Consider the following 6155-nt stretch of genomic DNA (forward strand, 5'->3'; position numbering starts at 1 on the left):
TTCACAAAAGCAGTTTGACTCCTAGATCTTGCTGACTGATAACCCCAGTGAGATGGCAATCTTAACCTTTCCTCCTTTTTCCCCAGGTCCAGCATCACCTGACCAGGACCTCATTCCGCGATAGCCGATGCTGATGGTGGCGGCGTCTCCAGAGCCTGCGGCAGTGAATTGACCGAAGAGAGAAAAGGCCTCCGCGCTGACCCTAAGCCAGCCGGGCTCACCTCGAAATCCCTTCTTGCCCAGCATTGAGTGCAGGTGGGGCGGGCATTCTCTGGGCCTTCTTTACACGTGGAGAGCAAAACAGAACAAAGTGAACTCCTGATCCACAGTCTGATTTCCATTATGATGACATTAATCTAAATTTGACTTCTCACTGGAACCACGTGGGGAGACCGCTGCTCTTTTGCTGTTGTGTCCATGAGGTCACTCCCGCTTCTGTGCCCACCAGAGACTTCCCTCATCCGTCCTGCAGCCCCTTCCTCCTGAGATGAATGCAGTTTCTGAATCCTTCTCAACACGGTGCCCTGGGGAGCTACCATCAGCCAGCCTGATGCATCTGTTCCCAGCTAAACCCCAGTGGGGAAGGTATCTTTAGATTCCAAACCCCCCACCCTTTTTCCCCCCTTGAAAGGGTCTTCCTTGATTCCTCCACAGCCCCCCATCCCCCTTGAGTGATTAAGAGCATGTCTCTGAAAATCCCCTCTCCTAACAGACCCAGTGCCAGGACAGAGCATGGCTCTGGTGCAAAGTCGAAACGTTCAGTCTAGTCAGTTTATCCTGCTGCTGTAGCAAAGGGTTCCCTGCTTGAAATAAAACCCTTAGTATGGCCTCCCTGATTTTCCTCCTTTACTAGCCCTGGCCTTGCAGCATCCCAAGGCAGCTCTACGGGCTGTGGTCTAAACTCTCCATCCCGTCAACACCAGGGTGTTGCTCATTCCTTCAGTCATCAAACATCTTCGAACGTTTACTCTATTTCGACACTGTTCTTGATGCTGGGGACAGCCTTGAGGGTTCCCCGTGGTTCTTCCACTCTGGAGCATGACAGGCAGTTCTGTTTACACGAGAGCTGGGTCTGCATGCATCCCTGGGCTGGGCAGGCACTGTGGATGCTGGTGAAGAGAGGACTGGCATCTGGTCCATTACCAGGGGAACCTGAGATGCTTTCTGCCACACAGCCCAGAGCATGCTAACTAAGTCCTCCTCAGGTGGATCATTGCCTAGTGCTGCTGCTGGTTGCCAGTTTGTTTGGAAGTAGTGTTGTATTCACTGGGCCAACTGGGGTGTTCTCTTGGGTGCTCCTGATGAGCTGAGATCCATGATACCCTTCTTCAGGTAGAACCTGTCCCAGGGTCTCTTGATCATCTTGGCTCTTCTCCATGATTGAAGGAGGTAAGTTAAAATGGAAATATGATGTTGGCAGTATATTAAGTGCAAAAATAAAGTAGCAGGATAAAACATGTGATATTATTCATTTTTTGAAATATGTTATATAATATTCACATATGGATAATTACATAGATATTGAAAAGAATCCAGAAGGAGACACATCAAACCTAATAGTGGCTATTTTGGAAATATGGAACTGGGGGAAGACTTTCAATTTCTACTTTGATGATAATGGTGATTTCTCTGTGCACCATTATAGTATTTACATTTTTTTATGAATGTATATTGATTTTGTACTTTAAAAATATAAAGGTACATTTATTTTCAGAGTCATGTTCTGTACTAGGCACTTGCTTCTCAGGCTCCTGCTGGCTCGGCTGCACTGGCCAAGCTCACCCAGGCTCTGAGCAACAGCTCTTCCTCTGCCTACCTTGTCCAGTTGTAGACAGCCTGCAGCACACTTTCTGTGTACACACACACACACACACACACACACAGAGGAACCCCTGGGCTGGGAAAGGATGCAACTCTACCTTAATGAAGGCATTTGACCCCAACCCAGAAAAATCTGGTATGTAGCCAGTCCTGGGAGGAGTCACCAGACAATAGCCTTCGCTTCCTCTTAGATTCTCCTGGAGGAGATAATATTGGGGAATAATTGGGGCCAACAGTTTGGGGGTTTTCCTTAGTCCACACATAGTAGCCTTTCTTTCACTCAACCCCAAAAAGCATGTGTTGAATCTGACTCTGCTTATTGCTTGTGCTAAGTGGTGAGTGACCCAGGCAGGGACCCTGCCCTCAGGAAACTTAGTACAGGCTGATCCTGTGTCATCATCAGCAATATGTTTACCTATGAAATTCCCGTTTTAAGGGAGGCTGAAGACAGAATTTCATGTCGAGTACCAGGTCTGGTGTCTGCATCCTGAGCTTGAAGAACTTCAGACTTGCCCTTTTACCTTCCTGGGGACAGCGAAAATAATACCAGGGACTGTTACTCTACAACAGAGGTTCTCCACCATGGTCCTTCCACCCTGCAAAACTACAGAGGGCTGCAAGGGATTTTTATTTAGGTAGATTATAACATTTACAGAAACTAAAGCTGATAATTTAGAAAGAAACTTCTATTGGAGTATAGTTGATTTAGAGTGTTGTTAGAGGTATATAGCAAAATGAATCAGTTCTATGTATACGTTATCCACTCTTTTGTTTTTAAGATTATTTTCCCATATAGGTCATTACAGAGTATTAAGTAGAGGTCCCTGTGAGATGCAATAGGTCCTTATTAGTTGTCTATTCTATTTGTAGCTATATGGAGTATTGGGTGTAGGTCAGTTTCAATCTCCCAATTTATCCCTCTCTCCTCTCCCCCTGCTAATCAGAAGTTTGATTTCAAGATCTCTGAGTCTGTTTCTGTTATGTAAATAAGTTCATTTGTGCCATTTTTATCAGAGTCTACATGTAAGCGCTGGCGTATGATGTTTGTCTGAGTTTCTGCGTTTAGTGCGCTGGTCTCTAGATTCATTCACGCTGCTGCAAGCGTCCTTAGTTTAGTGTTTATGGCTGAGTAATAGTCTGTTGTGTATGTATATACGTATATATATACAACATCTTCCTTACCTACTCCACTGTTGATGGACATTCAGGTTGCTCCCGTGTCTTCACTCTTGTCGATAGTGCTGCAGGGAACATCGGGGTGCATGTGTCTTTTAGAATTACGTTTTTCTCCAGAGATATGCCCAGGATTGGAATTGCTGGATCTTGTAGTTCTATATTTAGTTTTTAAAGGAACCTCTGTACTGTTCTTCATAGTGATTGTACCAATTTATATGCCCACCAGCAGTGTAGGAAGGTGCCTTTTTCTCCACACCCTCTTCAGCACTTACTGTTTGTAGATTTTTTGGTGATCAGCATCCTGACTGGTGTGAGGTGATACCTCACACTAGTTTTGATTTGCCTCTCTTTAATAATGAGTGATTTTGAGCATCTTTTCCTGTGCTTTTTGGCCATCAGTAAAAACAGATTTTTTTAAGTATTTGCTTAAAGTATAGTGAGAATGTTAGCATCACATATTTAAATGAAACAGTTACTTTTTCCAAACAAAAACAAATAATGAAAAGAGTTGCACTGTTTTACATTTTTGCAAATCTTCTAATGTCTGGCTTAAACAGAAGACAGTTGGATTCCATATTTGCTTCCGCTTTCAGTCAGTTGTGATAAACTCTTGGCGTGAAGTTTTCTGAAAACTCCACTGTACACTTGCGATGAGAGTAAAAAGGCAGACGATATCTTGGTGTCATATGAAAATAGTTTTGAGTACGAGTCTCTGAGAACACCTGATATGCATACACACACTCACACACACGTCACCCCCCCGCCACACACACACGTCACCTGAAAGTGCTCTTGGCTGATAAACTGTGAAACCGCCACTAGATGGCAGCAGAGATCAACTAAATTCACCACAGGTCGGCGCTTCTGGTACCTTGTGGCATTGGTGTCACTGGTGAGAGCAACTGGGCCCCCTGACACTTCTCTTCCTATTTTCGGGGTCTCATCATCTCCATTATTGTCACTGTTCTTTTACTTCTCTGTGGTGGAACTAACTTCACGCCAGGGAAACCTTGTCTTAGGTTCTAACTCCAGGTCTGTGATCAGCTACCTTCTTCATAAATCTTGGCAAGATTTGGCCCTCTTGGACCTCAGTTTCCTCATCTGCAAAATGGCCGCACTGGGTGGCTCTCCCTTACTTACCTTCCAGGGCTTCAGTAAGACTCTAGTGCTAAAGTGGTTTTGTAAAGTGCGAAACATATGGAGGTGGTGGTGGACGTTGGGCGCTCTGTGATGTTTCTTGTTGCTGGTTTCAGCCTGCCTTCCTCTCTCTGAGTCTGGGCTGTTGTCATTTTCCAGGGGGTGATATGGAGTGGCTACAACAGTGATCCCTGGGCCTTGTCTCTGCCTGTAAAGCTCTGACTTTTGCAATGCTTGGCTCCTAGGCCTTTGGGACCCCCAAGTAGACATCTGGTTTGTGTGCTTGAATGGGTAGATGCCAATGCCAGTGTGACCTTTCTGATGCCCAGGATATCTGTGGAGTCATTGATTCACGTCCTCTGGTGTTCTGACTACCAGTGCCTCTCTCTGATGGGTTGATAATCAAAGAAGTTTCCAGCAAACATTTGGCCAAGCAGCAGAGTCGCACCTGGGAACCAGAAGACCCACGCAGAGGCTGTCTGCTTCCCACCCTTGGCTGGGCGTGGGGAGGGGCCAGCTTGCTGAGGGCTCAGTCACCCTTACCCATCCCAGCACCCACCCCTTAGTGCCTTGTGCTCCTGCTCCCTGTAGTTTAGGATGATATCCCTGCGTCTTCGTCTCCTTTGTGCTGAGCCCAGCACTGGCACCCGTTCCATGCTTTACTGGTGTTTACTGATTGATTTAACCACATCCTCAGGTGTACAAAAGATTTTTTAAAAAGAAACTTGCTTTTTTTTAAAAAAAAAATTTAGTGAAGTTTAGTTTTCTCCAAGCTTTCATTCTACCTGGTGGCAGAAAAAGTGATTTTGCCATTTCAGATGTAAAATTCAGAAATTCCAAGTAAAATTCAGGCAGTTCAGTACTTCCTCCTCCTCCTCCCTCTCCCGGGGTGACTTTCAGTTCTTGGGGTTTGGGATATGAGGGAGAGGCTTCTGGCTCTTGGGAGATGCTCCACCCTGTGCTAGCACTCTTCCTGTCCGGTCCTGGGGCATGGCCTCCCCCGCATGGTGGCTTCTGTGCAGACATCTTCATTCCCGTCTGGTCCTGGCCTCATGGCCTCTGCACACCCCGAGGCCCCTCTGGCGTTACTGTGCTCCGTGTCACATCTACGCCCTTCGTGGTTCTGTGGGAAAAGCCTTGCTGTCAACGGTGAAGCTACTCAAGGGCCGGCATCAGCTCCACCTTCCTGGGCTCCGTATGCCACACCACTTGGTGGGTAGCAGGAGGCAATTCGGATTGTGATCTCCCAGGGTGCACAAGACGTGCAGCTCAGGAGCCCTTCCTTCTCAGGTCCTCAAGCCTCTCTGGATTTCTGCCACCACCACTCCAGGGTCATCTGGGGGCCGGGCACTCCCCAGTGTCTGCTATCATCCTCTGTTCTCCAATTTCTCTTCCACGGGTCATATTGTTGTTACTTCCTCCCCTAGAACTAGAATCTCTACCTTTGGAAATTCAAAAGCCACGAATTAACATCTATATTAATCAGTAAAGAACAGTCACTTCAACTGATGCAAAAAACACGTTGGGCAAACTCCAATACTTGTTCATGATAAAAAACGCTCAGTGAAAGAAAACAGAGAGGGTTTCCTCAACCTGATAAAGTGCATCTTCAAATAGTCCACAGCCAACATCAAACTTACGGTGAAAGGCTAGATTCTTTCCTGCTAAGATCAGGAGCAAGACTCTGGCCATTTCTATCCAGCATTGCCCTGGATGTTGTAGACAGGGTAATTAGGGAAGAAAATGAAATATAAGCATCCACACAGGAAAGGAAAACTACATTATTTCTCCTTGCAGATGATGATATGATCTTGTCCATGGAAAATCCTAGAGAATTCACTAAAACCTGCTATTCAATAGACCCAATAAGCAAATTCAGCAAAGTTTTCAGATGTAAGATCAACCTACAAAAATCAACTCTATTTTTATAACTTAGCAATGAAAATTCCAGAAATGAATCCAGAAATTCAACAAACAATTCTATTTACAATAGCATTTGAAAAATGAAATACTTAGGCACA

This window comes from Budorcas taxicolor, chromosome 7, assembly GCF_023091745.1.
Source record: "Budorcas taxicolor isolate Tak-1 chromosome 7, Takin1.1, whole genome shotgun sequence".
Lineage (NCBI taxonomy): Eukaryota > Metazoa > Chordata > Mammalia > Artiodactyla > Bovidae > Budorcas > Budorcas taxicolor.